This window comes from Punica granatum, chromosome 6, assembly GCF_007655135.1.
Source record: "Punica granatum isolate Tunisia-2019 chromosome 6, ASM765513v2, whole genome shotgun sequence".
NCBI lineage: Eukaryota > Viridiplantae > Streptophyta > Magnoliopsida > Myrtales > Lythraceae > Punica > Punica granatum.
In genome coordinates this window covers 12,653,974-12,663,642 of record NC_045132.1, presented here as the reverse complement: position 1 = coordinate 12,663,642, position 9,669 = coordinate 12,653,974, and positions in this window count along the sequence as shown.

The window sequence follows — 9,669 nt, the reverse complement described above, 5'->3', positions numbered from 1 at the left end:
ATTGATATCTAGTAATTTTCCATTACTGAATCTCATCATGTTCCACGCGTGTCATAATTTGAGATAAGATGAAAGGTAACTTCGCTAGCAAGACAAGTTATTTTTAACATGTGGCCTTATCTTCAGGAGCATTCTCGCAGTTTGCTCCTCCAAACCACTTCGTGGGTGCTTATTTGGATTTATTCACTCAAAATTAATACGTGATGTCGTGTTCTTATCCAATAAGCGGCTCTACGTGCAATTCACGCACAATTGGGGAATAAACGCTAGGAGCTCTACTAAGGGTCGATACTTCATATGAGAACAAACACACATGCAACACATGAGAAGTCTCTTTACTTTTTCTCTCGGCCCCTTGTGGCCCTGATCTAGGAGTAGCGGTAATGTAGAATCCCCTCGGTTCATGGCAGCTAGGACCTTGACCTCAACGGTTCGAGTCAACGCTTGTTTGTGCCGGTCAGGATCTCGATCCTCAACGACTCGAGCAACTGACCCCGTGGCGGCAAGACGCGTCTTCAACGACTTGGGTTATCATACACCTTTGCCGACGAAGCTTGTCTTCAACGACATCGGTCCTTCCAGTTTGAACCATCGAGGAGGTTCAAGCTCGACTCCGTGGCCATTCATCTCGATGTCTCAACACGACACTGGTTCATTCCATCTTCAATGGTTAGAGCGCCCCAAAGTCGGAGATCTCGGACCTAAACTACATTGGCATAGTCATTCTCGGACCTAAATTCACAAGTTCTTCCTGTATTTTCCAATCCTTCCTCCGCACAAAGTCCTAATTTTAGAGGAATGCTGAAAAAACCCACTCTAAGGATTTTAGTAGAGGGAAAATAAGTTTTTCGATTTTTCAGAGAAAACAAAAAATCGAGAATTGCCTTTCTTCCTTCATCAAAATCTGGAAACAATGTCTTTTTTTTAATTTAAAAATTTTAATTGAATTTTCATTTTTCTCTTTTCTTTTGATTATCTTATGTGACGTGTAGGGTGAATTATTATTCCATCAATTTTAGAGATATATTGATGGTTCTGCTAAATTTTCCCTTTATTATAGTTCAGGGGACAAACATGCTCAAAAATTAGTTTGGGGGGAAGTATGTCACCCCATAATTTAGAGAGCGGAAAGATTATTCTCTTAGGGCACGTTTGTGTAGCGGTATATCTTTTAGGGACCAAATTATCAGTTTTGTCGGATTTAAATACTCTCCCATCCTCCTCTTATATTCTATCCTCTCCGGTCGACCAAACATACCGCTAATGTAATGTGGACATGTGGTGTTCAGATATGTTTGTATGCACCTCAAATAGCTCTCTTTAGATCAGTCAAAGGTAGATTTTCCACATTTAGATTTTGGTAGAAAGGATAATATTTATCACAATGATTAATTTTATTTATTTCAGTAAAAAAATTATGAATACAACGAAAGATAGATCTTCCATATTAGATTTTGGTAGAAAAGATAATACTTCACCACAATGTTTAATTTTATTTATTTGAGGACAATAAATTATGAATACAACCATACAAAATATGTGGGAAGAAAGGGTGAGATAATAGAATTGGAAGTTGCCAGTTTTCACTCTCCTTTTCGTTTTATCCCACGTGGAGAACGCGGAAAAATAACCAGCAGGTGACTCTGGAATTTACGGCGTCTAAGCCGGAGGCTCCATAACATACAAATTGTGCAGGCAACAAATCAATCATGAAAACCGATCGACAGTAGGAAGTATGCATTAGTTATGCGTGCTAGGTCCAATAAATTCGGTGTATTTGTCCACAATATACATATATAAAAATATAATTAATCAAAACTCGATTGAAAATTCGAATATCAGGGTTCACACCGGAAAAATATACTTAAAGAATATTTTACAATAAGTTCCTTAAAAATTTAAAAACGAATTGCGAGATATGAGATATTTTCAAAATTCAATTTATTAAATATTATACAAATAGAAAAATATGAAAACTTATTTTCTTCATCATCTTTAATCTATTTTGATTTTTTCGGACAAAGTGTTCGTTCTGACTCTACATGGAACTCACAATAAATAAAGATCGTCTAGATATGATGTCTAGATTTCATAAAAAGAACTGCAATGTCATCTAATTTGTAAAATGTTTGTTCATAATTTCCAATAGTTGAATTTTTATAATAAAATCAATTAAAAATGATGACAATAGTTATTTTATAACAATGAGTTTATTCTTCACAAACTTATGAACACCCATTATTTTGAGATACTATCATTACTAATAAATATGTGGACATGAGAAATAATAATTTTTTGATATGACATGTATGTAATAATCATCTGAAATTGTTTTTGGACTTGCAGCGCACGAGCATATTACCTAGTCAATCATTATATTGATTTTTACAAGATGAATATTTATTCTGTGACGCGTTATCTCAGAACTGATTCTCGGGTCCTAAACCACTAAAGGTGATGGTTTAGTGGTTCCAAACTTACTTATATGTAGTTTGGTAATCCCAAAGTCCCTGGTCCGAACTCCCATGCATTCATGTCAAAACATGTGGTAGAAATGCGCTTTTCGCTTGAGTTTGAGGGACACTGACTTTTGTGTATTCTACTAGACTTTAGGTGGTGTTACGGTGACAGGGCTAGTGCTTACGCTAGTTGTTCAGTTCATCTGATATGTTCGCAGTTGAATAGGAGAGTCTAAATATTGCGTAAGGAATGACAAGATTACAATCACTGCTGCTCACCTTTTTTACTTGTACAAAAAGGTCCTAAATATATATACCGCCGCATGCACCTATATATTCTTAATGATAGTATTTGTAAATTAGAGGTACAAATGAGTCGAGCCAAGCCCGAGCCTCCCAGGCTCAAGCTCAGCTTCATCATTTTTGGGTGAGCTTGAGCTCGAGCTTGGGTTGTCATACAAATTGTACGAACTCGAATGTGCTCTCGTCGGGGCCCATATGCGCACGATTGAATCGCGCAGCTTGGGACATAGTCAACCTTCTCGGGAATGCGTGACGGATACGCATGAGAAGGAGTCGTCACTTGCCTATTTACGACCCGAAAGTCGAGGACCGGTAAGTTACCCGGGTCTAGGGGTAATGATACACCTAGTTTTGCCAAGGCACTGATTATGCGGAACTGGAAAGTCAGAGTTCAGGGGTTCACGTTACGTGTGGGCCTATATCCTGTACTCCCTTTATGTACTCTAACTTGCTAGGTTTGCTATTTTATTTACCGCGTGAATTAGGTTGCACTCGGCTTACACGTTTTGATACCGAAAATTCGATGAACTAAACAATGCGGATTGAGAAGTCGAGAGAAAGGTAGGCCTGTATGTCGAGGAATCGATTCACCATCCTCGCATTACGATTCATCAAACCATGGTGGTCGATTTCCTATGCGAACCGAAAACTTGAAAGCTCGGGTTTACTTTCCTCCAGGCAAGCATTGAACTGACTCTATTAATTCGACCCTCGAACCGTTTACTTGCCGACCAGGATTCTTACATAAATGAATGTACAAAATAAATGCCCTTACAATGTGCTCTCAAAATAATAAATACAAATTACACGTGGTTGAATTACGGTCAGTTCGCGTTCGGTTATTATTCCGCTCTAACTCACCGTGAGTTTAGGGAAAAGACCAAAAAACTGAAATTCAACTACGCTCTCAGTGAATGGGCGTTGGACCCTGTGTTCGATGGTCAGGGCATTGGATTCCAAGTGCAATGCGTCCTATGGGTCGGGTTCGACCGCATGAACAAACAAGAGTAGAAAAGTAAAAACAATATGTAGATAGTAGACAAGGTGTTTGTTATTGCTAAGTTTACGTGAGTTAACAAGTTATTAACTGGGGTATTTTGGCATGCAAATGTCCTATGCTAAACAGACAAACGCGTTAAAGCATTTTGCATTCGGCTTTACTTTGAAGACCCGACAAACATGGTGTCTGTAGTCAAGTCCTTTGTGCATTAATTGTTTTTAAAGTTGTTATGTATTATGACACTGTAATGCTTACAGATTATTGCAGAAGAAGTCTTTTTGCCTGAAAGCCTATAACCTAAGGCTTTAACCCACTTTTGCCAGTGTATGTTTAAGTTGAGTGCATGCTTAGTCAGGTAATTATGTTTTGATCTAGAATACCCGAAACTATGTTAGGATGACAAAAACTCATCATTGGATAAAAAAAGGTTATGCAGATGAACCTACACTGAATAGGTATCCCATTCTTATCTTGATACTGTAATGTTTCTGTCAAGTTAACCCCTGGGATGTCGCTAAATTGCAAAATGACGATTTTGCCCTTGACTTGAAAATTATTTTCAGAAAAGGAAAACAACGCGATGTGGGCCACCTTGGCCTGTAGCCGGTATCAACCAATTCCCTGGGTCTTTCAGGGTTATGCAAGCACCCCGAAAAAGCCAAAGAATCGATTAATCTGCTCGGAAGTGATCTAGAAAGATCTTCTGTATCTTGACCTGAGTTACCTGAAATCAGGTAGAAACTTAAGTTGAGATATACAAGCCCTTTCTAGACATTCGTGCTACATCGGACTGAGCGTCCCGGGTTTGAAAATATACGAGTTTTGAAAATGGTATTAACGTCATTTCGCAACTTGTCGATGCGAGTTATCAGTTAATGGCCAATTCATGCAAGCTTATTAATGCCAAGTGGATTTAATCGTGTGAACGTCCCCATTAACCCGTTTATGGAATTATTGCTTGTGAATTATCGCCGAATACAGTAAATGTGCGGGTTATAGACAGTAAGACAGATTATGAATTGACCGCCTGAATATAGTATGATTACCCAAAAAGCTTAATTTGATGAAAACGATTCGTGACTTGGCAACCAAGACGGGTCTAGAAAGGTTGAGGACAATTTGGTCAAAATGACCAAAATACTCTCGGAACCCAAATGAACCCGAAAGAGTCATCGATACACGAATCCATGCATTTTGCTTGGAAAACAACATTTTAAAAGGGATTTTAATATGGGATTTGCGATGATATCGAAAATGCAATTGCACACAATTCGAGAAACGGACTTAACTCGGGAAAAGGAAACTGCTTTTGACTCGAGAAAGGCCAAGAGACTCTCGGCCTCTTCCCATTGGGATGACCGAGAGGTCCCATGGCCCAAGTTGGGTCTCATGAAGTTTCCTCGTCCCGTTTCCGATCGTTTCTCGTATGCTCAAACGTAAAACACAATAAATAACACGTATTTTACAAAGTCGGTATCGTCATGATTTGGATAACCCATTTAAACATACAAATATGCACAAACATATTATTTAGGAAATCGATAAAACGATACCGACTTCATGGATGTAGTAAAAACATAAAAACTCGGGAAATGACCTAAATCGAAGTAAGGAGGCCAACCCTAGCCCGAAAAAACCAAGAGGAACTCTCCGCTATTTCCCAGAAGGTTAAGCCGAGAGCTCTTTTGGTCATTCCGAGCCAAATCGGTATCATCGACTCCGATTTAAGCCCATTCCCGACATGCTTGACACGTTATACAGTAAAGACATGCATGACATAATGTAAAAATGCATAAAAATATGAACTTGTATACAAAAACAGTTCTTGAACCACCATATCACCCCGAAAAACGCAATAAATATAAAAGTCCTAACTCCTTTAAGTCGGGAATGGTTATACCTAGTCCCGAGATGCGGGATGGCACCGTAAAAAGTTGGGTTGGACCACTAGTGGGTCGGGTTTGGGCTGTTTTTGCTTGAACATACCCAATTGAGAGGCAACAGACCCGATTGGAGATTTTTGAACCGATTGGGCACCCGGGAGAAAACATGCCGGTTCGAACGACTTGGGTGGCTTCTCGGAGAGTGCTTAGATGTTCCGGATAGCCAAGAGGATGCTTAACGTTCTTGCGGTGGTTTCGGGAGGAGAACACGCGTAAATTTTTCGGAAATCAAGAGCACAGTCAAGTTAGTTAGCAGAAAGCAGAACTAATTGGACCAACAGACCCAATTGGGCTGTTCGGAAAGAAAAAGCTCTCCCGGAGGCTCCCGGTAGTATTTTGCTGTAAGGTCGGTGGCTCCCGACTCCTAAGAGACCCATTGAGGTGACTGTGATGGTCGTTTGGAGAGCAAATGATGCAAATCCTAGCACGACTTCAAGGGATCTAGTTCAAGTTCCAATTGGACTGATTACGTGAGCACGAGCAAAGAAGTTTAAAGATGAACTCAACGACCTGATTCAAGAGGTTTGAGCTCAAGCAAATTCGTAGAGGCCCATTGGACATGAACCACGTGATCAACAAAGATCCATCAACATGATTTAAATGATAGAAGATTCCGAACAAGGCTAAATTCAACAAGTGTTTGATGAAGCTTCTAGAATATATGATGATCAAGAGAAGATATCATCAGATTTGTTTAAAGTTTAAATCTCAATGAGATATTCTAGGGATATTTAGATTTTATATCTTTATAGATTATGTCATATCTCTATCGATATTTAGGTTTTATTTTCCTTATCTTTAGGAGGAGATATGGCCAGATTAGGATTACTTTATGTCTATATATATTCATTTAGTGAATTTTTAATAAAAAGGAACATTTAAAAAATTGTGAGAGTATTCTTTTTGGTTCTTGAAGAACTAATTCGAATTTATCGGAAATTTCCGTAGTGTTCATCATCGACTTATCAAACGACTTTCCACCACCGTTTGTGGCGTCTTTATCAACTTATCAAACGGCTTTCCATCACCGTTTGTGGCGTTTTCCTATATACCGAGGTTCTTGTTTCGTAATAAACAACGGGTTGAGGTTAGTTATACCAAGGTTCTTCTTTATGTTGTAAACAATGGGTTGAGGGTTCGTCAATCAAATCTGATCGTGGAACGATCTTGGGTTCCTTTAGTTGTCGGGTCTCGTCATTCTCGGCGGGAATCGCATCAGCAAGGCCTCAGATTGACCCGAATCTGCAAGGAAAATGAAGAGAAACTGGGATGAACAGACCATATTAGGCTGGTTGGAAAGAAACGGTTGTATGGGTGGCTTCCGATGGTCTTTGGCTGCAAGGTCAGTGGCTCCCGACTCCTAAAAGACTCCTAAAGGTGGCTACGGTGGTCGTTTGGCATAAAGAGCTTCAGGTTAACCTAATCTGCAAGGAAAATGAAAAGGAACTGGGATGAATAGACCCGACTGGAACATCCAGGAAAGAACTGGCTGATCCGATGGTTTGGAGGCTTCAAATGGAAAGTCTAAGCTCGGAAATGGACTTAGGGGGTCCAAAATATGTGGGATATGAAGTTTGGTGAAGTTTGGATTTAAATCGGGATGGTGATCACCATGATTCCCGACTTAAGTCTTGCTCGGTTTTCTGCTTGGTGTTGGCTAAGCTTGCTGCCATGGAGGCTGCGATTTTTGCTGAGGTTTTGAGTGTGTTTTCTTGAGTGTTTGAGCTTGAAGAAGATGCTATGTGCTTGTCTTTAAGTTGAAGAAGGCTTAGGTTATATATAGGCAAGCTAATAGTGCAATTATTGGAAGCAAAGTGTGATTAAAGCTGGGATTAATGATGGACGGTTTGGTTGATGATCATTAGGGAATGGAATTGATTGGAAGAAGATAAGTGTTGATAGGAGTTGATAGTGGAGCGTGGAAGAAGAAGACTTAGCTATTTTGAGGGGGAAGACAAATGTAAGTTGTCTTCTTGTCTTGTGAAGAAGATGATAAGAAATGGGGTGGTTCCTTTGGCTTAGGCATGGGGAAGGAAGATGTTGTGGGTCCCACATGGGTTGGAGGTGAGTCGGGAATGCTCGGGTATCGATCGGTTGCGTATTCGAGTTTCATGATTCGAAAGAACGACGTATTGACAATGTGTGTGAGAAAATGATCCTGATGAGCCTAAGATTGCTCATTTTGCATGAGAAATGCTCGTGTGGTTTTGGGGCTCGGAAGCCAATTTTGCTCGTTTCAGGCAATCAGAGCAAAGTTAACCATTTCTGACGGCGCATCTCGCATCTGCGTTCCGCGTTGGTCGTTTTGAAATGCATTTTCATTCCGACTAAATAGTTGGCTCTTAAGCCGGTATCGCAAATGTGGGATCGGTGACGTCCTAGGAGCCTGCGATCAGATTTTTCTGAATGATTCTTGAGTTGCTCGGTGGAGCCGGAGGTCGCTGTGATCTCCATTTGTTGAAAACCGATCTCAAATGACTACTAAAGGACACTTGGGACCTTTCTAGAGCCGTTCTGGAGGCCCAGATGATTCATACAGTTCAGTCTGAGATTTCCACATTGAGCCTTGAGATAATTAGCACTAAGTTGGCCAGTCATCCGATGTCAAGTTTAAGCCAAAAGGACTTCCGGTTATGGATTTCTATTGAAAACGGTCTTTTCTGCTCCTCGAAGGTTGCTCAAGAAACTGAAGAGGGTTATGCTGTCTGATATGGTCAATTGCGTCCGTCCGCTGTAATTTTCAAGGCAATGCAGAGCTAACTTTGTTTGCCGATGTTTCATCGGACCAGTCTCCGGTTATACCTTTCCATTAAAAGGTTGACTTATTCTGTCACTCGAGAGTCATTCGAGGAGTTTGCGTGACTTCCGAGGAACGATCTGAAGCGATGTTCATGATCTGTAGAATAGCGGGGTATGACTGTATCTGACATCGAGCATTAGCTTTTATTTGATGAACCGACGTTTTTGGATTTCTTCTGAAAAGTTATCCGTATTAAAAAAATTGCTATGTATGGAGCAAATGATCTATTTGGAGACACTTTTCATCTGTATGGCACCGCGAGGGATTTTTGAAGCTCAATATTGACTATCTTCTGATGGTCGAGTGAACTAGTGGAAAATAACATTATCGGTGTTGTATTTTGAAAATGTTGGTTTGGAAACTGTTTGAGCTCTCTGGTTGCCCTATATATCGTTGGATGATCCTAGAAGTTCTTCTGTCATGAGCTCGAATCATCTGCTTGTCTCTGTTAACTTGAGGGTGAATAGCAACTCACTGCCTTTTTCTATATCGATGCTCAAGTCATGGCCTGAATTGCTGTTGATGTACATTGTTTGAATTGGTGGACCAAAACGGGGTGCTGAAACAAATGAGCGGAGCTCAACCATTGGAGACAATCACAGAAAGGAACAGTGAAACGAAGAGGCCAGGTGCAACAGCTGATCATAGAGAGAGAGAGAGAGAGAGATCAAAAGACTCATGGAGCATAGCAAATGGTTGCCGTTGAGTTGGGAGAGGCTGGTCGGGTTGGGAGTTCCTGCCATTGAGATTGACTTCTGCTCTGCAGCTCACTCTTTGCTAGGGCTAGGGCATATTCACGAGAGAGAAGATAAAAGAGTAAAGAATTATTTTTTTCCAATTATGAAATAATATCTAATGGTGGTGATGATGATGATGATGATGATGTATGGGCTTAGAGAAAATATTGCATTTTCTTGAATATCAAACTTTAAAAAATTATAATAGATAATTTCCATGTATTTTATAAAAAAATGCAAATCGTCTATTATCGTAAACCCTTTTTACAAATTCAACATCTAAAGATTTATAAATAGATTTATCTTTTATTATTTCAAAAGTAGTTAATATTTGATCATGCTTATTATATATTTGTAGATTTTTCTAGTTTTTATATAGATAAGTCATTTTAGAAAATTGATTTTTTTTTCTAAATTAATTTTGAGA